The 26,319-nt window shown below is 43.4% G+C and overlaps 2 long non-coding RNA genes across 3 annotated transcripts in view; one reads left to right on the top strand and one right to left on the bottom strand.

Moving 5' to 3' along the window:
* The window catches only part of LOC121071327, a 102,760-nt gene that overhangs the window by 6,341 nt on the left and 70,100 nt on the right, over positions 1–26,319 (bottom strand). Inside the window, exon 3 of one of the 2 annotated variants that reach the window (XR_005820533.1) lies at positions 1,130–5,121. The exons of the other annotated variant lie outside the window; for it this stretch is intronic. This is a non-coding gene — a long non-coding RNA (uncharacterized LOC121071327). Of the gene's footprint in view, positions 1–1,129; positions 5,122–26,319 lie in introns of those variants that run through there. 2 annotated transcript variants of the gene reach the window in all.
* LOC121071329 lies at positions 9,919–10,592 on the top strand. The gene is made up of 2 exons (XR_005820535.1): positions 9,919–10,099; positions 10,355–10,592. It is a non-coding gene; the product is annotated as an uncharacterized LOC121071329 (long non-coding RNA).

The following is a 26,319-nucleotide window of genomic DNA, read 5'->3' as shown; positions in this document are numbered from 1 at the left end:
GCGTCTGAGGGGAGGAGAAGAGCAAAGTGTGGGTGTTCTTGGGGTGGCTGTTTTAGTCTGAGGGCGCATCAGGGGCAGGTTGCTCTGCATGTCAGGGCAAGGGCTCTGGGTTCTGGTCTTAATGTAAGTCAAATGCCAGCAGGATGGACCCCAATTCCCTTATTTTAAACCTCCACATTTAAAACAGACCATCCCAGACATGTTACTACCAAAATGTCTGTTTATTTTACAGAAAGATGCTGCTCGGCCCCTGGTTTACACCAAGGGAGCAGGCTGGGACCGGGATGAAGAGATGTGGAGTGAGCCACGTCCTTGCAGAAGGACCTGGGCAGGCATCCCTGGACCATGGTCTCCAGGCAGAACACCTCTGCAACATGCTCTGAGCCAAGGGAGGAAAGGCAGCCATGGAAGGGATGATGATGCCTTCACCACACTCCTCTGAGTTCCATCTCTCCATCACACCCCTCCGCACATTGGCTGGTCCCCACCTCTGCTGGGCAGTGAGTGAACTCTCCATACTCCCTTTTGGATATCTCCTACCCCACTCTCCCCTCACACAGCAGCACCATGCCATGGCCCCAGGTCCCACCACCAGCCTGATGGCCAGCAGAAAGGTCCTGCCATGAGGGTACTGGGAGGAACAGGGCTGCCACAGCTTCGGGATGCTGGCAGCACCACTTTGCAGCCTTTGGAGCCCAGCTCCTTCCTCCTCCCACTGTCCCCATCAGCAATTTCAGGGCAGTGTTATGCCCGGCATTGGGTAGTGATGAGGTGTTTTTGCAAAGTGCTTAGCATGGTGATTTCTTGCTCCCTGCCTTGCCACCAAGGGCAGATTTCTGCCCGGCATTGTTCTGCTGTCTAATCTTGGTCATGTGCTCCTTGGCATCCAGATTCAGAGTAGCAACCATCCAGAGCTTTGATATTTATTCTGTGTCATTCGATCAGTTTGGGGGTTGGGGGGGCAGCCCTTTCCTCCCCCTTTTCTGCTCGGCAGTGTGGTGGCAAATAGGCTGGATACAAGGAGCCAATCACAAAACTGCTGCTGGGAGGAAAGGAGGAAAAAAAAAAACAGAGACAACATATACAGCTATATTTTATTGAATGAACAGGGTGTTCAGCTGTGGACACATCCCTCTGATGACAAAGCCATGGAAACGCTCACCTGCCACCCCTGCTCATTGCAGTGTCTCCTCGGATGCCACCCCAGCACAGTCCCCGCCGAGGCATGCGGTCAACCCCAGCCCTCAGCCAAAAACTTTTGCAGTCGTATCACAGGGCATGGTAATCTCCCGCATCCTGTATCTGTAACCCAGAAGCCACCTCCCCCTAATATTTTACGTATTCCCAAAATTCGTTTGCAAGGGGGCAGGAGAGGAGATAACAGCGGTGAGTTGAGCCGAGTGGGAACTGCTGACTGACAAAGTGTGTAGTGCAGTACGGGTGCTTTCTGGCTCTCTAATTATCCTTTTCCTTCTTGACTCCAGTATCACATGTAGCCATGTGTAGAATCATAAAATAATTATGCAGTGTACAAGCTTTCTGGGAGCATGTACCACTGTTTTCCTAATTCTTTATCGCTCCCATTGATCGTGGCGTGTGTGCATTGATCCAAGTCGGCCATCTGGTTGGGGAAGATAAGCGTGCGAGTGTCTTTGCATTGCACTGTCACTCAGGGAGGGGGGTACATTTTGGCTGTAGGGAATTACAGGGGCAGGATTAGCCCTCTTCCTAGGAGTAAACTGAATTTTAAATGTAGTGTTGCAGCTGCATGGACCATGTTGCTAACTTCAGTTTTTGCCCATAGACTGGGTAGATTTTCATTAGTATTATTATTATTATTTCCTTCTCTTTCCTGCTCAGACTATATTTGGAGATAGATATATGGCTTGCATTAAATGGAGGGGAGAAAAGGGAAAAGGAGGAATGTCCTTCTCTCACATATTAGACTTGTGAGTGGCTGCTGTGTCACAGGATTTTGAAATGGCAAAACCAGCTTTTAAATGCAGGTGAGAACCCACTGGATTGAATGCATTTCACAATAAGAATCATTGGTCCAAAAAAGGAAAAAAAAAAAAGATGAAGTTATCAGCCTATGACAGGAAATTAGAGAGTGGATATTAATCAGCTCTCTTAACTTCTACTAATCAAGACAAATAACCTTAATCATGCATTGTCGGGTTGTGTATGTATCAGCAACAAAACAATGGAGATTTTTTTTTGCTTCATTTATTTTTTCTTGCCTGCCAGCTTCCCCCCTAACAATGGCCGTATCCTGCAATCACTTCAACTTAGCTGCGATATTTTATCGAAATGGCTGTTGTGTGTGTGTGTGTGTGCTCACACCCCTGGTCGTCCTTTTGTAAACTGTGATCATGGCCATTGTTGTCTCATATTCTGCAAATGTATGGAAGGTGCCTCAAAAGCCTTTCCCCTAAAATTGAACAATTCTGTCAAAAAAGATTAGTTCTATTTTGTCTGCTGCTTGCTGACTATTCATGAATGTAAAGAGAGAGGGCTTGGGTGTCATACTAAGTTGCTAAGGTGGCTGGCTTTCGGCTATTGACTTGAGGATACCAAACCAGAGCCTACAAAAGAGCAGCCAGAAGGAGAGGAGAGAACTGGTCTGCCATGTGTTTCAGCTATACCTTCTTTAGCTGCCCATTTATTTCTTTTGTTGCCACAACTTTTATTGTCATACAGTTGAAAAAAATGTTAGACACAGGCTTCAGGCTGCACCAAGCAGAAAAAAGGATTAGCATATCACTAGGATCATCTTACACTGAACCAAATTCTTTTCAGGATGTATAATTAGTGAATACAGTCTCTCCCCCCCCCGCCTTTTTTTTTTTTTTTTTTTGAGGGGGTGGGGGGAGCCTATGGATAGGGAAAAATAGCTCAGATCTCTGAGTAGGAAATGAGAAGAAAGGAAAAGAAAAAGTTCCCCGGTTTCAGGCAGGATTTTATGCAGGCTTTTTGCTGAAGTGAGACTCGTGTATCAGGTTTAAGAAGCATTTTGCACAAAAGTGTGGGAGTTGATGTTTAAGAAAAATACTTTTTTTTTGTACATGGGTGTGCACAGTCACCTTCCCAAGGGGACCAGGAGCAGGGCAATTGTTCGCGGAGCTGGCCCCAAATGGGAGCAGCCGGGGGCGGGCAGGGGTTCTGTGCCCATGCTCTGTGACAAGGGCTTGGTATAAGACATGATGCCGAGGATGTATTACATTTTTCTCCCCATGTGTGCTCACAGATCCCTTCTGCCATCTGGGAACCGCACTTCTCCATGCATTACAACAAAAAACTGCTGCTTCTCCTAATGCTTGGACTTGGATTGCTCATAAAGCTGGGGTTGCTACTGAGCTGTAACTTACAGTGGTATGTGCATTTTTAAAATAGGAGGGAGCTGGACAGTCGAATTAATAGTCATTTTTTTGAAAGGGAGTAGGCCATTTTCAGTGATGGCAGAAATAGGTGTGAATCGTGCAGCAGGACCATGTGCGGTGTGCTCCTTGTCTGCACAGAAATGGAAGAGCTCCCAGCTGCTCCTGATACCAATGGAAAAGGCATGGCTTTTGGCTGTTGTCTTGACAGTTCAACCCCCAGATGCTTGGCCCCAAAACTCACCAATTCACATCACATTTGCAGCACCGTGTGCTTACAAAATGTGCCTCTGGGTTACACTGCCAGGGGTAGAAGTGTGGCTCTGCGTGAGGGTCAGGGTGAAGAGGTTGCATTCAGCTCTCTGCACCCATATCAAAGCTCCCGTGCAAGTCCCGGTCCATGCTGCCTCCAAAGCTCAGCTACACCTTTGCAGTGAGCAATTTGGGGGTGCAGGAACAGGCCACCTGAGGATGTTGTTTCCTGCTCCAGCCAGAGCAAAATTTGAAAGCAGCGTTGCCCTGGGGAGGGAACAGAGCTTCTCTTTCAGCTACAACGGCTGGTAATTTCACTGTGTTTAATCACGCCGCACGTTTGACATCATTGCCTTTTCAAACTGTTCAAACCAATTGTTCCACCAAAGTAGCAATTGGACGTGAATATTCAGAAGCTGCTCTGGGGTGCTCGGTCATAATTGGTCACATCACTCACATGGTCTCCTTCTCATTCTGATTAGAAGAGGCTAGGAATTTGCTTCATGCGGATACTTAAACACCCACACATAAAAATCTCATTAAGCACCACTTTTTTTTTTTTTTTCCTGGGGGTTACTACAGCCACTTGAACATTTGCAGTCGGAGGGCACCAACGGGGAACAAATGAAAGGAGAAGTCAATTAAAATGGTGAACACAGGAAAAACGGTTTCTTTCTTCACCCGGTTCAGTCCCTGCTGTTGGCCCCGCTGAAACGGGGGATCGTGCACAGGTTTTGTGTTGGATGGAGGCAATGCAGTTCACTGGAGCCAGGTGAAAGGGAGCAGTTTTAGGCTATAACCCCAGCTGCAGCTGTACCAATGTTTTCAGGGGTCCAGAGGTCCTCCTGGGAGATGGTTGTGGCAGCCCAGCTGGAGACGTGAAGTTCAAGAGAGGGAGCATGATGAATACCAAGTATCCCTCAGTGGCTGTGTAACTCCAGCACCGTGGAGCTAAAAAAATGTGATTAAGATCCAAGAAATATTTAGGAGAAATCATCAGTGGGTGGGTATCATCATTTATCATTTATATAAAATAATCATCATTTTATGACTGGTGGGTAACATAAATAGTGGGCATCCATTGCTCATCTCTGTGGACCTTCTCTTGACTTCAAAGGGAGGATTTTTGGTGAGGGATGTCTGTGGAGCAGACCGTCATGTCAAGCAGCCATGTCAGGTGCTGTGGCTTATGATCTTAATTATGATCTGCTACATGTGAAATTATGAACATGAGCAACTTAAAATTAACCATTCATTTAGAGTACAAAATAAAAAGCCCAGTGTGATGTTCCTAGACCAGAAAACATTACTCCTGGTGGCCACTTCATTTAGGAAGTGGGAAATAATCCAAGATAGTCAAACGAATCCAAGAGTCTTGTTTTTAAAGACTGATGAACGTTTTTGGGTAGCTCCTCACTGAAAAGTCAGGAGTGGCTCTTCGTACTGAGCTCAGTGAGCTCCTTCCTGCTCCTTGCCTTCCAGCAAAACCTAACTGAAGGAGAAAAAAAAAAAAAAGTAAAGAAAAATCAGATAAAACTAAGGACAGAAACAGCAGAAATATTGGGATGATTGTAATCTACCTCCTGTAATTTTGCAGCCCTGCTAAAAATGCAGTCAGCTGGCAAATGACCTAATTTACCAACACCCAGGCTTAGCTCCGTGGTAGCACCTAATAAAAGCCAGGCTGCAGCAGTCACCTTGGAGAGGCTTGGTTGGGGCTTGGAGCTGTGCGTCCCTAAGCATGCCTGTGAGCTGGAGCAGCCTGCGGGGCTGCCTCTCTGAAGCCTGCGGGATATATTTTCTGTAAATAAATGCTCTTTAATAAGTATTCTATGTGCATTTTGTTACTAGCTTGGTGCTATAGAGCCACACAGACCCAACCTTGATTTATAAAGCTGTTAAAATGTTTGACCTTGTTTAAATAAAAGCCTCAAGGTTAATTACAACAAGCATTCTATAGACACCCTCCCTTTTTCAGTTGCCCTAACGATTTGTGGGAGGAAAGGGTAATAAATTCTCGTCTTTTAAAAGTGACTGCAGTGCAAAAGTGTAAGAGTTTGCTTTTCTGCCATTTTCATGTTTTACCACACTTTGATATGTGATATATTGAGCAATGAGCTGTCTCTTCCTAGGCAGCGCTAGAAATGTTATATTTTTACCTAAGGTGTAACAAGAAGCAAGTGAGAATGGAAAAAAAAAAAAAATAGCAATTGTTGGGAATAAAGAGTTGGAGCTTTGCTCCTGGATGGGATGTATTCATAATGAGGTAAACAAAGGGAATCTTGGTTTGTTTTTCTTTTTTTCTTTTTTTCCTTATTGCACTGGAAACAAATTTCACAAAATAAAAACCAATTTAAGTTTCTTTTAAAAGAACTAGGAAATATTCAGGAAAGTTAATTGAAGCACATTCAAATTACAATAAACACATACAGGCACAATTATCTTCTTTTGACTAGTGTGTGGCTTAGAGATGTTTTTATCTTTTGTTTATTGCACTATTAAAAATATGGAGAGGCACCAAGAAAGGGTAGATAGCCACCATATGGAATTACATATTTCCCCTATTTATATTTAAATAACTATCCATGAGAAATTATGCACAAATCATGCAATAATTCCCAACCAAAATGACTGTTTAGAAAATAAAAATTCTGAGGCACAATATTCTTTTCATATTAAATTGCCCATTTTCTGTACATCATATACTTTTGTACAATACCAAAAAAAATGCTGCATTACAGCCCAATACAATTTGTTCTCAATGCTAATGAAGATGGATAGAGGACATTGTAATACACTGTAGTAATTCATAAGCAGTGTGGGAAAACAAGACAAACAGGCTCAGAAAGCTGGAGCATAATTTTTTGTTCCCATTTTCAGAGTGAATAGTGGTAATTTTAATAACCTGCTGGTTTGACAGATTTAATGATGTCGATTAACTTTTATTGCTTGATTCATGCCACGCTCACATTTGGGGTGAATATTTGCACTTGCAAAGTTTGAGTGGCTGGTTTGAGGCAGCAAAAGAGAAGCTCCTAACACCCCGTGGAGAACTTGGCAAGCCTGAAAGCCTTGTGCTTGGGATGCCACCCTCTCCCCAAAGAGGCTCATTTGGAGCCCACGTCTCACTTTGCCACAGCATCGTCCCCCCTCGTTTGGGGACTCAGGGGCCAGCTGCACACCAAAAGGCTCCTGGACCTCACAGGAATATTAACTGAATATTCAGTTAATAGGCTGAAACACGACTTGATTTCTCCAGGTGCAACTTCTGATGAACTGGGCCTAAGCTGTGAATGCCCAGAGCACTTTCACTTGTGAAAAAGCCCCCCAGAAGGAAATATTTTATCAGCAAAATATCCAGCTGTAATTTATGCCTCCTTCAAAAAGGAAAACTATGAAATCTCTGGACTTTCTATAACAGGAGTGAAAACTTGCAAGTCAGCTAATGTGTCAGGTTCCTTACGCGCTCAAGACGTGTCAAATTGTGCTTGTCTGTCTGTCTGTCTGGTAATTCTTTTAATTTTTATAATTCATTCACATCTCTTACCCAAGTCCTAAAATTAATCAGGCTTCCCCGAGACCTGAAAATCAAAGGGAGGAGGAGGACAGGGAGCACCACTCCAAGGGACGCTGGCAGCTGCTGTGCACCCTGAAAAAATAACAGACCTGCAGGGTCTGCTCCTTTCCCCATAGCCACTGCACATACCTGATGATGGCCACAAGCATGAACCCGATCTAGAGGACAGCAGTGGTCACAGTAAAAATTTCTTTTAATTTCAGAGGATTTTAGGTTTTCTCTAAAAATTAATATAGTTTCAACTGTACATTAAGGCCCAAAGGGAACCTTGCATCAGAGCTGATTTACTGAAAGCATTTTATTTGTGTATATATGTACATACAGGTGTGTTTGTGTATCTTTTTTTATTTTTTCCTGCTGTGGTGCTGAGGCAGTGGTTTAATTTAGAGGAAACTCTTCCAAGAAATTTTTGGGTCTGTCAGGAATAGGCAAGAAAAGTCAGAGAGTTCAATATGAGTTTTACGCCTCATTTTCTTTTTAAAATTTAGTTAGATCTCCTCTTTGATGCTGTCTCGTAGATCAAAAGGCTCATCTGCTGGGAAAGCTCTACTTGTTTTCCAAGGGGTGTTTCTGGCTGGTATATGGGGAATCATAAGGAGTCCTTAGTATATTAGCACTAAGGAAAAGAGTTGTCAGTCCAGTAAAAAGTGGCTTTCATGGCTTGCTGCTGTCTGTCTTGCTCTTCTGGCAAAATACATCACTCTGCTCTGAAAAGTATGGCTGATAAAGGCTTCTGCTCCATGTCAAACTCTTAGTTTTCATCTTTTCCTTGTGCTTTAAGCTCTCATTCATTTAATTCATGTTCTGCCTCTCCATTCATTCCCATCAGCTCAAACGTGAAGTCAGGCAGAAGCTAGGATCATCATTAAATGCTCGTATGAGGTGCTGCAAGGAGGTCCTCCCCGGGGCACAATGGTGCTGCCGTGCCACCTTTGGGAACAGGGCATAGCATGGATGTGTTACGTGGAAGGGTGCACAGAAAAATGAATTTCTGAACTCACCCCAATAGCTTGCCTTTGGCCTCACCAGAGTTGTTCTCTATGTCCATCTGTAAAAACATCACAGCCCTCTTTCCTCCCACATTTAATTAGCAATTATCAAGAGTGTCATTATGACCATGGTGGTATAAAGAGGTAAATGGAACAAGGTTGTCACAGAGGAATAACACCATTTAGAGAACAACTGATAACAGTTTTCAGTTTTAAAAGTTGCCATGAAACACTAGAAATTATTTTAAAAGATGACACCACAAAATGCGCAAAAAAAAAAAAAAAAAGTTTTGCCACAAGCTTTTAGACTTTATTTAGGGTATTTTCTATTTTGTTTTGTTTTATTACCTGTATTATTTAATTTGTATTACAATAAAATCCAGAATCTTGTCTGCTGCAAAACTAATTTGCTAGGGAAAGCATGTTTGGGTTGAAAAATTTGAACCAGCCTATACCAAATTTGGGGAAAAGTACAGTCAGTGTATTGCAGAATAAAAATATGCTTATGTTTTCATCTGCCCTTAATATCAATGAATGTCATGGGTGGAGAATTTCAGAGCTACACAATGACAGTCCTGCCATGCAGCTGGATTCAGGCTGCATCTCTTCTCTTTCCTTCTCTCACATTGCCCACTAATGCTGATGATCCCATTACTGGTGGATGCAACGTAGTTTGGATGCAGCCTGAGCAAGTCTGAGTTCATTGCTTCACCTCTGTGCTCTTTGGTTTCTCCTGGGACCAACCAGGAGAACAATCTTCCTACACACAGCACACCAGAAGCTCAGTGTAGCATCCACGGCTCATCTGGGAATGGCCCAGTGTGATGCTTTTGGTGAACTTTGGGTCACCTTTGGGTGTGAAAAAAGCTTGGTCTGAGACTTTTGAGCCAAAAGTCCTGGCCTTTTGGTTCTGGTTTCTGCATTGCCTTCTGGCTGGAGAGCAGGCAAGGACAATCTGAGTGGGAGATAGTGATGGGGAACCTTCTCCTTCCCTCCACCATGGCAAGGACACAACAGCAGCATCTATAACACACTGCTCTTAACGTCTTTGCTAGGCACACCCTATAGCTCAGCTTGGGAAAACACACGGGAGACAAATGCTGTTGGCATGGCATTGGCATCGGAAGGGCATTGGCATCACTTCCAGAGTGGTAGTTTCCAAAGAACTCCATGTGAAAAGTTGTCCTCACCCTCTTTTGGATTGTGGCCCCCTGCCACACGAGAAGGGGATACGCCTGGTGCCATTCAGGCAGGGAAGGGACCAGGGCTGTCCTTTGGCACTGCCCACCAAACCTCCGACTGGGAAATGTGGCGGGACGAGCAGCCAGCATCCCTGCCATCCCCTTTCCATCCCAGCCCTACAGGCGAGATACAACCTTCACGGGGTTTATTTTGCAGTTTATTCTATTTAGCATTTACCTTTTTATTTTTCTTCCCCGGGTTGAATTTTCTCTGTTCATCCACAGCTCTGTTAGGGAAGGACCTGTGTGCAGTAATTTTTAATGTTTCCCTGAACAAAATTAAATCCAAGAATCTGCCCTGCAGGGCACAGAGCATCTCGTTGTCCTGTGTTTGGGCAATGCAGAGCACAGGGGGGCCCTGGCCTCCAGGCTGGTCAATACAAATAAATAATATGAAGCTCTGGAATGACTCATTTGTCGGGAGCACACCTGCATAACCCATCCCACAGCTGTGGGGCTGGAAAGGCAAATAAAACAGCTGTAACCCAAGCCTGGAGGGTGCTGGGGACTCAGGGGAGGGAAGCTGTTCTTTCAAACTGTTTGTAACCCAAGGAAGAAAATCATCAGCCTATATGCCTTTCACAGCATTTGATGACAAAATGGTTTGTGGCTTAGCCATTGTTTGAGGGCCATTCCTCAAATTCCTTGTTTACTGTCAGCAGGGTGAGTTGTGGACTCTGTGACTTTAGCTGTTAATGGGCCTAAACTCTTCTGCCAACAGATTAAGCTTTGCTGAAACATTAAGAAAATTGGCCCAAACAGAGGTAGGGAGGATTCTTGTTTAGCTGTTGTTTCATTTGCATGAGAATCATTGTCTCCAAACAATAGCATTTCCATATTGCCCAAAGAGCGGGCAATTGGGTGAAACTCATTCAATTTCTGTTAAATGACATAAAGTGTTTGTTTGTTTGTTTCTAGAGAGAAAGAAAAAATGCTCATTTTCAGCTGCAAGGATGAGTAGATCAGAAGTGAAATCCAACCCCCAAATACCTCCAGCTCCTGAAGGACTGGGAGCTAGCAGGCTGGGATGATGCTGAAAGAAAACATGAAAATCAACAGTCGTAAGTGTGCTTAAACCAACTGCTGGCTGTGGGAAAAGAATAATAAGCAAAATTTGTTCATTTGTCTTTTGTTCGCTTCTTCATTGAAGAACAAGCTTCTTAAAAAAAAAAAAGAGAGAGAGAAAGAGAGAGATGTGCTTCTGCTATGACTCATGCTGATGAATTTCCCAGGTGATCCATTTCCTCCTGTTGTTTCCATAAATGCTGCCCTACCAGGTACTGCCACTGCCTGAATTTCTCCTGGGCTCTCTGTTCAGGAGAGGGTCAGTTTGGTGCTCAGGCAGCATGTTTTCTTTCTCTCTGTTGTTAAAAATAATAGCCTGGATTCTACAACTATTATTTGAATTATAGCAGCACCTGGAGTCATCAGCCAAGATTGCAGCCCCCTTGCAGGAGGCAACAGCCAAAAAAATAGCAAGGTGGCTCCCCAGCGAGCTCCCTGTCCCCATGGGCATGGCCAGCAGAGAAGGAGCACCATGAGGACACAGAGGGGTGGCTCCAGGCCTCCACCAAGCCCAGGGCAGAAGGAAGAAAGGCTGGAAGCTGCCCCAAGGCCAGGCAAATCTGTGCCCCAGGTGAGTGTTTGTGGTCAAACTGCATGCTCCAGGCCAACACCTACCGTGTGTTGCTGTAAGGAAGGGTAGATCAGCTCGATGCCTTGGACCCAATTTTATCACTGATTAGCACCATGAGATTTACTTAAATCACCATCCGGCATTTCCTTGCTTTGGGAGATCCTGCTGTTTTCTTTATTTTCTTTTTCTTCTAGACCTAATGCTTTTGGCTACGGCTGCTGTTATTGGCAGTTACCTGTGGCTGCTTTAAATGCCACCGGATGCGAGGGGATGTTTACATTTCCCCAATTACATTGTCTTTGAACGGTTCTAAACTTGACTTTGATTAAACATGCTAATAACAAGAGAGGTTCTTTTTTTTTTTTATGAATGTCACTTGCTTGAGTTGAAAAGACATGCTCTTAATACTTGCTTTTCATCTAAATCAAGAAAGCAACACTAAGCAAAAAAGTATTTAACTGTAGCATATAGGATTGTAAAGATGGTAATCAGGGACACTGGTAATTGAAGCTTTTGGGGGAGAACCTTTTTTCTGAATCCTTCAGTCTGTTTAATAGGATAAAATTAGCTTGAGTGGCTTGGTGTTTGAAGAGGTTATGATATAATTGGAGCTGCCTCCTGGGTTTGCTGCTGGACAAGGCGATCAGGTGGAGACATGGGAGGGCATGGGAACCTCTGAAGTACAAGACTCAGCTTCTGCCATACTAATTAGCCTAAATTAGCTATGCCAGTTTTCTGCTTGCTTTTGAATTTCCCTGATAATGCTTTTATCAGGAGTGTAAGAAAAGGAATATGAAAACGCGCACAAAGTTCACTGTGGAATGGCAAAAGCGGTGGCGACTGCCGACGTAAGTCGCAGGCTTATTGCTGCAAGCTTCAAAAAAAAAAAAAACAGGGGAAAAAAAGATTGAATAGCATTAGGAAATAACAAATGGATATCAAGTACAACCCCTAGGGATTTAGAAAGTACTATGGCTTGCGCTCTTGAACACGAAAGTTTACAAAGCATCTGTAAGAAATTGATTATCTTGAGGATTATATACATATTACTTTGAGGCCAAGCCCGCCCCCCAACACCCAGCTTTGCTCTTGAGTGTCTAACCCAAGGTGAAAGAGGCAGGTCCTCCTCGAGGCAGAACCAGCTCAGGCATTCCGTTTTGTGCTCCATCATCTGCAAGGCCCGGGAGAAGCTATTTGTATTTTGTTAGCTGTTGCCATTTTTTAATTTTCACTTCCGACCCCAATTAATCAACTTTAACCATGCAAAGAGATTTGCAGCACGTTCAGTATAGCTTGCACAAATCTATTTTAATCGAAAATGTGCAAGGGCGAAAGAAAATAAGGAGGGCTTATTGGTTTCCTTTCTGTCCTGGAAGGGGTGGTTCTGTTGCCAGTGGACAAAGCAAGTCAGGAGAGCACTTCACCTTTGAAAGGCATGTTAGGATGCACTTTTACAGGCAAAGAGATCTCTATCCCTGGGGAAATCTTGAGTCTCTGGTGAGCTACAGATTTTTCCTTCACAAAAAGCACCAGCCTTGTTTTGGAAAGTTATATGGGGCCAGCATTGCCCACGCCTCTAATTGCACTTCTAGATATTAGACACACATAAAGCTCAATCATCAATGACTGCAGGAGCAAGCCTCATATCAGCAGTCTGCTCTGCTAATAACCACTGGGGTCCATGGGCTCTCAGAAGCCTCCAGTAGCTCGATGAGAGGGTGAAGAGAGGTCCCAGGAGGTCTTCTGGACTAGCTCTGAGGGCCTTCTGGTTCAAGAGCCCTCAGGGAGGAGTTATTTTATGTTTTCTATCAGCCCTTCTTCCATCCAGTGCCATTGACTTCTCCCCATAAGGATGTCCTAGGAAAGTTTTACAAAGAGCTGTGTGAATTTAGAAGTGGATTCTGACCTCATTTGAAGAACAGAATTTGCAGGGCTCACCCATCTTTGGCTTGGTCACAGCTTTCCACCACATGTCTTGGATTATCTCAGAGACCATTAAACAGATCTGCAACAACTTCATACTTCAAGATACAATGGGTAAGCTAGCAGAGTAGTGAGCTGGTCTGAGGGACGATTTGTATAGGGGTGACTTGTGCTCCAGAGCACAATTTCTAGAAAAACTAAATTTATTTAGATACAGTCTGCATCTCGGTACTAGAAAACCAACCTGAGGGCATTGCAATGTTACTGTTCATCACTGTCTGCTTTCCATGGAAAATCAATAGGGATATCAGGGTTTTAAAAGTCTGCTAGGCCATTTTATTCTATTTCCCCTTATTCTTTCTGGGGAGGGAAGTGGTTGAGCTTGCATTTCCAGCCTCTGCTTGAAAGCAAATTTGAAGGACCTAAGAAAATGTTTGCTCGCTGTCCCCTTCATTCCCATGTACAGGATATTTGCAAGTGGGTATTTGCAAGATATTTGCAATCCCCCTCTTAGCTGGGGGATCTGATCAGTGCAAAATACTGTTCAGATTCTGCTTTTTTTGGTGGGCAATGAATCATTCAGGGAAAGAGATCGAATCTTGTCTTCTCTTCAGACTCCCGCACTCTCACAGCACTTCTCCTGGCTTTTTATCAGGTGCAAACACCTGAGTCCTGTAAGCCCTTCAGCTCTGGCGCACACACTTTATATATTCACTTGAGTGCCTGCACACAGACAAGTGTTCGAACAGCTTCATCTCCATCCCCGCAGGCCCCAAGGCACAACGCTGGGTATTGCCTGTTCAGCTCCTCCACATGCTGTACTGAGGTCTGGATCTTGCAAATGCCCCTTCACAGGAATAGCATTACTCCTGTGACCAGGTCGTCTCAACACAGATCTTGCAGTAGTGGATTTATATCAGTCCACTCAGTATCTTTACATTCACAGGGTTTTCTTGGCTTATTGGCTCCTCCAACTGCAGAATAAATACAGTGAAAATTGTTTTTAAAATCACCTCATTCCAAAATTACAGGTTCTTAAGCTTGCTGCTCTAAACTCCACAAGGAAAGTATTCTGCTCTTGCAAAGTATTATGCTTAGATTAGAGCTTTGAGAGTTGAGAGGACTTGTTTTTAATTAGAGAAAGCAGAACCAGGAGCTCTACTGCCAGACTCTCCTCTTTGGAGCACTACCCTGGTCTAATAGAAATATTTAATAGGTAGGAACCATGAGGCAAACTCCCAAATGAAAGCTGAAGGAGGGACCTCAAGATGTCCTTGAAACCAGTGAAGAATTTCTCCCTGACTTCATGGGGCACAGAATCGAGCGTAGCCCAAGTCCAGACATTGTTGTTCTGCAGCTAGCCACAGTTCCTGTTCAGAAAGGACATCCTGTCCTGCAGAGATGTGCAGCATGGAAAAAACACTCTACTGGTTAAAGGAATGGACCAAACACCCATCAGAGCCAGCACAGAGCCTTTCAGCAGTCCCAATGGAAGAGGAGTCAGTGCCCAGACCCCTGACCACACTAATTTCTGCTGCAGATCTAGGAAAAGTGTGGCTGAGCACAATGCAGAGCTGACCCAGTCTCACACCTATTTGAACACAGGGGGTTTTTGCTCTGTCCATGGCACAAAAGGGTTTGGCTCTTCAGCACTTTACTCTTGCACTTGCCCAGGAGAGACTTGAGCTGCAGAGCATGAACCAGCTCTTCTGGCAAGCTCCCCTTCTGTGTTGGCAGTGCCTCCAGCTCCTCTGACAAGAGAAAAACATTTTTGCTGTGATTTGAGGACCTCTTCTTGCTTGTCCTTGCAATGACTTCTGCAAGGCAGATCTGCTTCTGTTCAGACAACATGATACACAATCAAGTAATAGTCACTTCAGCAGTTTTTATCTACCTGTAACCTGAAGGCAAATCAAAATCACCCCCCAAACCTGGGTCAAAATCACCCCCCAAACATGCAGATGGGTCACCTGCATGAGGTCTGATCTGCAAAGAACATGCCTTTGCCTGGGATGTCCCAGGAGCATGATGATGTCAAGCAAGGATTTTTCTGGAAAACAGAAAAAAAAAAAAAAAAAAGAGGAGAAAAAAAAATGTCAACACATTTCAGGCTAATGACACCCACACACACACACTCTTTGAAACCAGTCCTGAAGACCAGACTGTAGCTGCAGAAGGGCAGGAGATAGGGCTCTGCCTGGCAGCCACAGCAGCTTCCCTTCCTCCTGGAGGAGATGTCCCAGACCTCACCTTCTATTAACCACCAACAAGAAACAGCCAGATGAAGCTAGTTTCCATTTTACACAAGGTGTCTGCTGGCTCATGCCCCTGTCTGCTCAATATCATTCCACCCAAGGCCTTTGAGAGACAGAGGTGATACATCACCCTGCTGCAAAATGCTCCCTGATCCTTCTAGGAGCAAGAGGTTTCATTCACAGCGCACCAAACCTATTGGGTTGAAGGGAGAAAAACCCCTTCTGCTTAAAGCAATTCTCCGAGGTCTCTGAGAAGTCAGCCACAGCAGTCCCAAAGTGTCTGCTGTACCCAAGAAGCTTTCAGCTGAGCATAGCAGAGGGAGGTTTGTCTCAGGGAGCGCTGGCAACGAGAGTCTCTCTTTGGCTCCATCAGGCAATCCTGCAAACAAGTCATGTCTCACAGAAGAGGAAAAATCTATTTTAGAGCTCTCTCTTTTTCTGTGTGGGTGCTTATCTCTGGTCACTGCTGTTCACCACGTAGAGAAGTCTCTGTGGCACGCATTTCTAAGAGGGCAAACTGTCTAAAATTAGCTGTTAGTTTAAAATAAGAGACTGTACAGTTCTCCAGGGAGGGGCATTCATCCTCCAAAGGAAACTGTCAAGGATTGTTCAGGATTACTCTCCAGCTGTTCAGAACTGCTGCATCCTTTTAAATTATAATGTCAACATGTCGCAAATAATATGGAATGACAATGTCTAATTTCTGTCCTGTGAGAAATTAAAAGGAAGGAAAATTGCTAGCATACTAGATACATAGCAGATTTCAGAGATCATGTAACCTTTCTAGGTGGCTGTAGGAGAATAATTAGTCAAAATATTAACGGAAATGTAATTTTCTAGCTAGCCTCTGCAATCTAGAGGCTTTACATTATGAATTCCAGGCAAACACTCTCCAGAATGGATCGTGTCATCTCTGGGGCCAAGGGATGCAGCAACTTCTCCACTGACTGGACTCTTCATGTCAAGTAGCTGTGGGGTTTTTTCTCCCAGAAATGTTTCTTCTGGTTCCATCAGCATTGCTGGCTTTGAGGAAGGAATTTCAATGCCAAATTGCATGGGCATGTAAGGGGCCAGGCCAACGTCATAGTTATTCCTGTCTTAACACTCATGAGCAGCCTGCAGTGAACTTGTTCCAAAAAAACATGATTGAAATAGCCAAATGATGGAAATAGCCAGCCTGACTACGTGGGTATACAACTGAAAGCCACAAGGTTATAGCCGTTCATGTGTAACTTTCACCATGTACATGCATATACTCTATCCAAATTTTAAAGTAGATCATCAAAAGGAGATAGATTTTTAACAGACACATTTTTTACCTATTTTTTGAGGTAATTTTAGCTCTGAGGACTGTAGCAGGCACCTATTTGGGTTATATTTGGGTAGCAGTGACTTTCTAATGCGTGGTAAATCATGAAGTTGTGGTAAAGTGATTGCTTCAATCAGATGCCTACATCCAGAATTTAAATATTCTAATAAGCTTTCAGGGTGGCTGACTATAAAATACAAACTATGCAATATAAACAAGAAGTGTCCCAAGGTATACATTTTAATGCTCAGATTCCATATGGCACTGTATATTTTTCATGTTAAGTTAAAAAAGTACATGAGACAGAAAGAATCCAACATTTTACATTCCTTTGCAACAGGAAGCTATTTTGATAAAACCTACAAATGATCTATATTGATATTATTCTTTCCTTTTTTTTTTTTTGTTTTGTTTTGTAAACTTAATTTGAATTTAGAAAGTCTCTAAATGATAATTGAATCACAAGTCTGGATTAGGATTCTAGCAGCAACACTTGACTTGGTCAAAATCACTGTTATGAAGAGATGCAATTTTTACACAGTACTTCACATTGATTAAGTAATGTGTGAAAATGGAAAAAAAGTGTTCGAATCTTAATCATAGTAATTTGCATGAAATAAAAGTCTCTGTCAAGGGAATGCACATTATAATAACTCCTGGGTGTTTTGGTTGCATCAGTGAGCAAAGAAGTTGTATGCTTTTTTTTTTGTCGTAATACACAAGAATTTCCTCTATTTTTAGTGTACCTTTGATTATTCTAGAATTTAGCAACGTGTCATTTTAGTTAGTGAGGGACTCTGAGACACAGGTGTTTTAAGAAAAGCCAAAGTTCACAGATGACTGATAATGTATATACCCGAATTAATACAGAAACATAAAGCAGTATGTTGTAAACATGGGAACTCTGTTTGAAGCTAATTAAGGCTCATTTGGTTTTGACCTGCATCAAACAATAGCACTAAATCAGAAAAGCAGATGCATTTTGGAAGCTACTGAACTGAAGAACCTTATCTAGAGCCCAGTGGAGTCAGCAGAGACCTTCTCGCTGACTTCAGTCAATCAAACCTCAGAAATGTTTGAGTCTATTTGCACAAATTGGTCTGAAGTAGAAAGGGGTTTTAGATGTGGTCCCCGGCCCATTGCGTGCGCACATCAATACTGCTAAATGCCGTGATGGTGTCACTGTTATCTGTTATTGAAGCAGACCCGAGATCTCAGGAGCATTTCTCTGGGCCAGTGTGACCATTGTGCAATCTGTTCTTATTTTAAAGAGCTGCTATTTCAAAAATCAATGAGCATCAGCTACTAATTACAGAAAATCTATGTCTTGTCCCTTCAGCAGGTTTTGCATTTTTCCCATTTGTCATAGTAGCTTTGCTATGGATTGACAGCATGGTTTCATAGCAATAACCCATAGCCACCCCCTAGGCTCCTTTTGCATTCACCCCAGGGTAGACTTTGCCATGCAGAGTTTCTGGTAATGATCTTTACCATACCAGATCTCAGCCCCCACACTGACCTTGCAATCAAATTGGTGCTGTGTGTTCTGAGAATGTTTTTTTCTTTAAAAAAAAAAAAAACAGAGGCAAGTTTCATTCATTATTGAAGACGCTTCTCATGTTGAAGCTCATTTTCTCCAGAAGCATGGTTTGGGGTATGGGATACATCTGTTCTGAATGAGCATTTGAGATCTGAGACTCCTTCTCCACCTACCAATGATCACAGAATGGGACAGGGACTCCTAGACATTTATGAACGCTCAGGATAACACCTTCCTTACAACTTAACAGAGAACATAACAACTGGTTCAGATGCTCCTGGTCAAGGAACTGAGTTTTCTAGGCATGAGTTTTTGCTATTCCCTCTCTTTCATTTCATCAAGTTTTGCTTACAATTGAGGACAGACTCAAAGACCCCTTTGAGGGCTTCTTTTTTTTTTTTTTTTTTTGAGGCACACTGTATGAAATCCATTGAGACCCACCCACAGAAGTTGGTGTGATATCTCTGCCTCATATCAAGAGGGATATTCAGTTATCCCCAGCCACAACATCATTTGGATAATTGCTTCTTGCAGGGGATCGAGTCAGGTAAGGGGGAAGAAAGTGCTGAACAACTAAGCTTGGAGACGAAATGTAGGCAGAAGTTTATCTCTCATTGCTGAAGCTGCCAGTAAAGCTAGGCCCAGGAGGGGGGTTTGTTTAGGATTTATTCTGGGGGAGAAAGGCCCTGCTGTCTTCAGAGTGAGATGAGATCAAGTTCTGTTTTCAATACCTCTTACATGTTATAGATGCCGGCCAGGAGATTTTTTACATCAAAATAAAGGCATGGATGGGCCTGCACTTATAAGAGAGTTGGCATTCCTACAACAAGCATGTAGGTTGATAAGGATTTTCTTTATTCTTTTCAAAAATAACCTTTCCTGTGAAATGCACGCTAAATAACATTATCGGTTACATAGAGAAATCACATGAAAGGCTGTATTACAATAATGAAGAAAAAAGATTCTGAGACCAGAGCAACAGCAAAGGTACTCAGCGCCTCCTTGGCTTGAGCTGCTACTTCTCTGCACAACTGATGTTTTCAAACCTTGATTTTTTTGCAAAATCCTATTTGCAGGGAAACTTTGTGCACAAAAAAGCACACTCTGGGTGCGACACTGGGATCATTTGTTGCTTTCACCAGGAACATCCAATGCTTGGGGGCCTTCTTGATGTGTGGGAGATGTGTTGTAGTGATGGGGCCATCTCAATTTATGGGATAAGGAGAATGGTAACACACCATCCTCTGTCTCTCCTCATTTGAGAACATGCCCCATATTGTATGCTATTAATGGGGACGTGGTAGCTGTTGTCATATCCCTAGCCCTACAAGCACACCACTGGCGTTTTACCGAAGGGAAGCCAAACCTACTGCTCTCTTAAAACATCCTAAGGAAAACTGAAGAAGGAATTCATAAGAAATAATCCTATTAATTACGGCCCAAATCCTGGTCCCTGTGCACAGCCTGGAGAAACACCGTGCGTGCAAGGGAGTGGAGGCAGCGGACGGGAGCCCTTCCTTGGCTCCAACCTCCCCAGCTCTGCTCTTCCCACCATGTTCGTGGCAGCTCCCACCAAGTGTCACCCACCCTCACAGCCAGTCCTGGGTTGTCCCCGTGGGAACGTGGCCATGAGCACGTGAGGAATCACAGTGACAAAATATTGGTTCTTCTTCCCAAGGCAGTGATGAACGTGTCCTTATGGAGACGGGCTGATACAGTCTGTGCTTTCCTACTCTTATATTCTGTGTTTCGTTAACACTACTGAATTAACAGGAGCCCTGAACAGTGTCTGAGGACCTTGTGGGTGGATTTTAAGATCAGGTTGGAGAAATATCTATCAGGAACTGTTAGCTAGCACTAACCCTGCCCTAAGGCAGGGGATGAAAGAGGTGGCCTAATGAAATCCCCCTGGTCCTGCATCTTGGTCTCCCTGGCTTTGAGCATTGAGATACTTCCACTATAAACAGAGGGAGATACCACCAAGAGCCTGTGATTATTGTTGTGATGACCTCTGGGCTGGCTGCCCTCTTGGAGTTATGGCTTTGCTTCTTCCTGTACATTGTCAGGAACTGTGGACCACAAAATGCTTGTACACCAGAGATGGTCTTAGATAAAATAGGTGTTAAAATGTTTTAAAACTGGCTAGGACTCATTCTACAACTGTGCCCCAAAGCCTGAAGAGGGGGAAAGGCTTTCTCAGCAGAGAGTCCTCTGCTGTGGAAATGAAACCCATCAAAACTCACCCCGGTACAAGATGCCTCAGTTTCGTTGTGTTTGCAAATGCTGACCTGTGCCTTCTCCACCCACTATTTTTTAATCTGTGATCCAGTTTTAACCAAATTGATGGAGGTGCACTAGATCTTAGGCATACTCAGTCCTTACAAAGATTGTGTAATTTGCCAATTAGGACTGTCCATGGGGAATGCAAACGGGAGCCTCAGTGGAAAAGTGACCAAATGGGAAAGGGACCAAGGACATGGGGGACCAATCTGCAGGAACCCCAGCTTCATTCCCTAGTTCCCAGGCTGAGGGAAGAGCTTCTTTAAATGGCTTTCCTTTAATTGCATGGGATTTCCACGAGTCCTGATTTTTTGGCGGCTGGATTTAGCTCAGAGAGTGATCTTTAACCATTTTGAACCATTTCCATGCAAGGAAATCATGGTCTTTAGATTCCCAGGTCTGCAGTGCTGCCCTGCTATGGTTGCGTGTATGTGCAGGATGAGCACAAGAGCAATCCCTGTAATAAATAAATTACCCAGAGAATTTAAAGTCAGAGTGGCTATAGAAAAGGAGAAATACATCTTCCCTGTGCATAAATACAGACATGCTGTGAGAGCAGCCACACCTGCGTGGACATATATATGAGCAGCAATACATGCCCATGGCATAAAGAACAGCAGAGTGCTGGTGATACTTGGCTTTTCGGTTTATATTTAGGAGAGCTGCATGTCTCATTCATAGCATCCATCTTTCTTTTCATACTCAATTTTTTCTTCTTTATACTAATCCACAGATTCCTCCCTTTGCTAAACCAGGAATCTGAGGCAGATCCCTGGAGAATTGCTTGAGTCTTGGATCCTCAAGCAAATTCAAGCTGTAGTTCGCCGCAAGGGCAATGTTATCCCTACAGAGCTTTTAGCAGCATGCCTTCTAACCCTGTTTAAGCAGCTTCGTTTTTAAGTGATGCAGCTAGTGGTATTAAGATATTCCGAACCATCATTAGTTCTATTTACTGAGCCTTTAGATGTGTGAATCACTGCAAACATCTGGAATGAACAGGTGGAATTCAACCGCACTTACTGTACGTTTCTGTTTTAATGGTGTTTGGCTTCTCTTTTAATTGAACACCGATTCTTCCTAGAGACCCAAATGTTACTACAGGCATATATGAATTTAATTTAATTGGCAATGAGTTAAAAATGATTATTTCAGAGGAATTTTTGATGTTAACTAATGAGGCATCATATTCAATACATATTCTTGCCATTTTAGCCTGCCTCCCAGAGGAAGCAGAGGCAATGCAATTGCATTGTCTGTCTGTCAGGTTGCCCTAGAAGCTTCCGACCTTGTAGGTGAGCAAGTTGGGGCCGGGGTGCAGTGGATCCTCTTCTTGCATCTGGGCACAGGGTGCAGCTGAGCTGGGGTGCAACCCATGCCAGGTCAGCCTTCCCTCCGACCAGCCACGCTCTCTCCCAGGCAGCTCCCCTAAAAATCTCTGCCTCCTGCCTGCCCTCCCAAGTCTCCTCCTTTCATTTGCCCACAGGGCAGTCTCAAGGCTGTTTCACAAACTGATGCTGCCATTGTGCTGCAGGCACCGTGCTGCTGAGCACCACTGAGGGGGCTGAGGCACTGACCAGGTCTGTGCCATTCCCCAGGCAGCCCATGCCCCCAGGGAACCAAGTCTGCATCTTTGCAGAGACCACAGGGGTTGGGAAAACCTGGTTCCTGAATTACAGGTCTCAAATGAGTGGCTAAAACCAGCAGGGCTGGCCCCATTCTAATCCACAACAGCATTTTCTGGTCTCAGGACATCTTTTCTTCCACAACTGTTTCAGCTGTTTGAAGCCTTTTGGCAGAGACTTGAGCCTGATGTTTCTTCCAAGGTGAAAGCCCTGATCCCGTGTCCATTGGTCCCACCAGGCTGAACTCAGAATAAATAATCCAAAACAGAGATGACCCAGTCTTCAAAATGTCATCTCAGATTCATTCATTTTTACCAGTTGTAATAATTTTGATTCCTACAGAAATAAATTATGATATAAATATAATAACTAGCAAATTATGAGAAGAACATAAGGCTCAAGTCCCTGCCGAAGTCCCTCCACTGCCTCTTCCCCTGCACAATAGCAATGTTGGGCTACTCAGCACAGCCTGGTAGATGTGTATGATGGCCAAAAGCCTACTTTTGAAGGCGGAATTTGGAGGGGAAGGGGAAGGGTGAGAAATGCAGCCATTACACCAGCATTTTATAACATCCATCCTGTAAAATTATCATTAGATGAGTCGCGCATGTGATGAAACAGCCAGGAGGGTGCTGTCTGTCCTGCTGATGGGATGTTAGACACAACCTATGGGAATCTTCCTCCTGTTTGCAGTGTGCCTATTAATGTCAAGCCCTCGGAAGTGCCGTGACGCCTGATTAATTCATTGTACTATGTTACCTTCAGATCTTCAGCTGACCAGTGCATGAGATGCAAAATATGAATCGCCGATGTGATAACAAGTTCAGATGCAAGGGGAAAAACGTGGATCTCCGCGCCTCTTTGCTTGGCTGGATTTTCACTGTTCAGTGAAAATCACCCATATGTGCTGAAGTACATACAAGTTTTCTCCCTGCAGATGACTCGCTTGAATCATTTTTGGCATTCAGAGGAAACAATTATTTTTTCATGAATATTTCTCATCCTTATCATTGATTTTTATTTTTATTTTTATTTTTATTTTTTGAATTAGATTGCCAGGTTTGCCACTTAGAATCGTTTGGAATTCTGATTCTAAAAAGGATTTTTTTTTCACCCCTGCATACATAGTTCAGTTACTACTTCATGTATTGAGTTAATAACAGCCCCAGTTCACAGTTCCCGTTTGTTCCCTCACTTTGGCCAAAGGATTAAACTGCGGTGTCTCACATTGAGCACAGAAATAACTCATCAGTGGTCTTCAGAATTGGGCCCATCTTAGTTTCTCCTTGACATCTGCAGACTCAATTGTTTATTTGAAATAAATGACACTTCTAGGCTGGGTTGGGAGACCTCTAGCTCCAAGCCAGTAGTTTTGCAGTCAGCACACTCAGCAGGCTGGGGAGACCCCAGTTTGTGTCTTTCTGCTGCCTAAATCAAGCTGAGGATTTGAGCCTGAAGGTTTCATGAGAAACTTCTGAAGGCAAAATCAAGAAAATCATCACATTCCCCAAGCTGGCTGCCAGGCAGATGTGAGCAGTCCCCCAGCACCCACACCTGCTCCCACACACATTGGTGCTCCCCCAGCAGCCTGGCCAGGGAGGTATTTTTGTGTTTGCACAAAAAAAGGCGAGCAATTACCAGGCCACACCTCCGCACACAACTTCTCATGCCTCTAAAGTTTCTAAAACTCCTGAGAGTATCAAGTATCAGGTTCCCCAAATCCTTGCTGCTCAGGAGGGAGGCGTTGCATGAGCTGCAGGGATTTGGGTCCCAGGTTGACAGAGCTGGGCTGCTGTGGGCTATACACTACTTCTGTACCATCACGACATTCATGCCTCTCATTTTGCCCTTTTTCCTTGCTTTTCAAGACCATCTATATGTTTAAGGCCATTAATTATGGTGCTTTTTTCCCGAATTTTCAGTGTAATGCCGTGTCAGGGCTCAATTCCTATATTTATATATTTACTTGTTCATTTTTACCCATGTTTTAACACAAATGGTGTCCTTTCCTAGTAATAGCGATTGGCATCTGGTTTTCCATCTCCCTGAACCCAGCAGTGTTGCTGCTCCAAGACTCATCTGGTTGGAAACATATAGATGGCAAACATTTACATTCAGCACATCTAACATCATCTGGGACTTAAACCCACAACACTGGCGATGCAGACAGATAGATATTTAGTCACATCAAAGCTTTTTGCTAATTGCAGACACTTCATTCTTGTTTAATGTTTCGTGTGCAAGATTAGTTGGTTGATTTAATTGGTTCAGCAAAACTTACGTTTTAAGGCAAAACATTAGTTAAGACATAATGTATTCCCTCATGGAAAATTCCCATAAAACTGAATACATCAGAAGTCAGTTTGTGCTTTGTAATTCTGTATTCAGTTCTGTAGCCAGTCTGTCTTCAGAACTGGATAGAAAACTCCACTTTCCTACTGAATCATTTGCCATTTAATAGTAATCCAGCAAAGTATTAGATCTTGCAGGATTTTTATACATGCAAAAAAGCATAGGGTATGGTTATAATTGTCCTTTACAGTCTGTTTTAGTTGGGTTTGTAATATATGGATGGGTTTGTAATAGAAGAGGAACAAAAGGAGCAAAAAGTAATTGCAGGTTGAAGTTTTTAAAATTCTTATTTGTGTACATCCAGACCTCCATATCGACATGAATATATTGAATTTATGCACAATATTCATGTGTGTCTGTGTGATGTGGCATGTGTAGCATAAACATTTACACATGTGTATATGTCTCTTCATATATTTATGCTCACGAACAAGCTAAGGCCTGTTAGTGCAGGAAGTTAACTTAGAGTTACGCAGACACCTCTCAGTGAGTCACTATTTTGCCAGAAAATACCCCAAATCCTTCCCCAGCCCTTGGGCAGCAGCCCAGGAGCGGTGCTGCCCAACCTGCCACCAATTTGAGGATCTGAATTTCAGGCCTGGCTCCCACACAAAAGGGGATGAGCAATTCAACCCCAGCACAGGAGCTGATCACAAGCACTGAAACCACGGCATAGATGCCAAAAAACATTTAAAGATCTCCGATATGATTATTTTTACTGAAAAGCTCCAAGAGGTTTAGAACTCAGTTTGCTGCTAAGGGAACATTTTTGACGCCCAAACCCTCTGTATGTTTGCATGTATATATATGAATATTAAAATGTTACGCACACGGACCACCAAAAGTTTGTTTAGCTTGAAATTAGAGATTTGTTTTGCTGAGAATTTAGTCTCTTGATACTTGGCTGATCTCTTTGTACTGGCTTTTATCTTAATTGCTTTTTAAACTATAATTATGGTGCCACATCCACACTGCTATAACACCACTGTAGTATAAGTTGAGTGTGTTTCTATTATAACTTCCATTTCTTTTTTTTTTCTTTTCAGTGCAGATCTAAAATTTATGTACTTCAGCCATGAAAATTAGCAAACAATTCTAAGTTGGGAAGAAAATCCTTTTTTACAGTATTTGATAAAATAAAATAGTTTGCTGAATATTAAATTAGAGGCAAAAATAATTAATGTAGTTCTCTCAAACGCTGCTGGAGTAAAAGAGGAAAAACGTACCATTTAAATATCCAGCTGAAACTTTGTATGCCATTACCCGATAAATAGAGATTCGTGCATAGGAGCATTTTAATGTGTATATACCAAAGCCATATTGACACTGCAGACTATCATTACTCCTTAAGGAAATGTCATGGGCTTTCCTTTCTTATTTGAACGAGCGGTGAATTTATAATTCTTTCAACCGGTTGGTTTTTATAATATATTGCTCTGTTATTCGTGCTTTATCCTTTCTCTAAATACCTATTTGAAGACTAAACCATATCAATCCATTAGGCCAGTAACACAGCCCAGCTTTTAAAAAGTCCACGCAGGGCTACTAACGCGGTGTCCTATCAGCGCTAATCCCCCTCTCGGCAGAAACATTTGTTCTTTTTCTTTCATTGGAGGCTAATATTTGAGGGAAAGAAAAACACGAGCTGCTGTTTTGTGGCATCCCTTTCTCCACACAAACATGCACAAATAACATTAGGACTGTGACCGGCGTGGATGAAAGCGAGAGGCAGCACATTTCACCTGCCCTGCTTCATCCTCAGTTATTAATCCCGCGGGTGCGTGCACCATACGATTGCTGTCGAAGTCTCGGGGTAAACTGAGGTTTATCCAGCTATGGAGCTGGGCAGTGGACTTCTGGCCACCTTAGTGTGGTCTGAAGAGCTGTGTGTAATGTTCTGTGCAACACTCTGTGCAGTGTGGGACCTGGCGCTGAGCAGATCCTCTACGTGCAAGTCCACTTAATA

This window comes from Cygnus olor, chromosome 5 (assembly GCF_009769625.2).
Source record: "Cygnus olor isolate bCygOlo1 chromosome 5, bCygOlo1.pri.v2, whole genome shotgun sequence".
NCBI lineage: Eukaryota > Metazoa > Chordata > Aves > Anseriformes > Anatidae > Cygnus > Cygnus olor.
The sequence above is the reverse complement of the archived record's forward strand: the minus strand, read 5'-3'. Positions and strand labels throughout refer to the sequence as shown.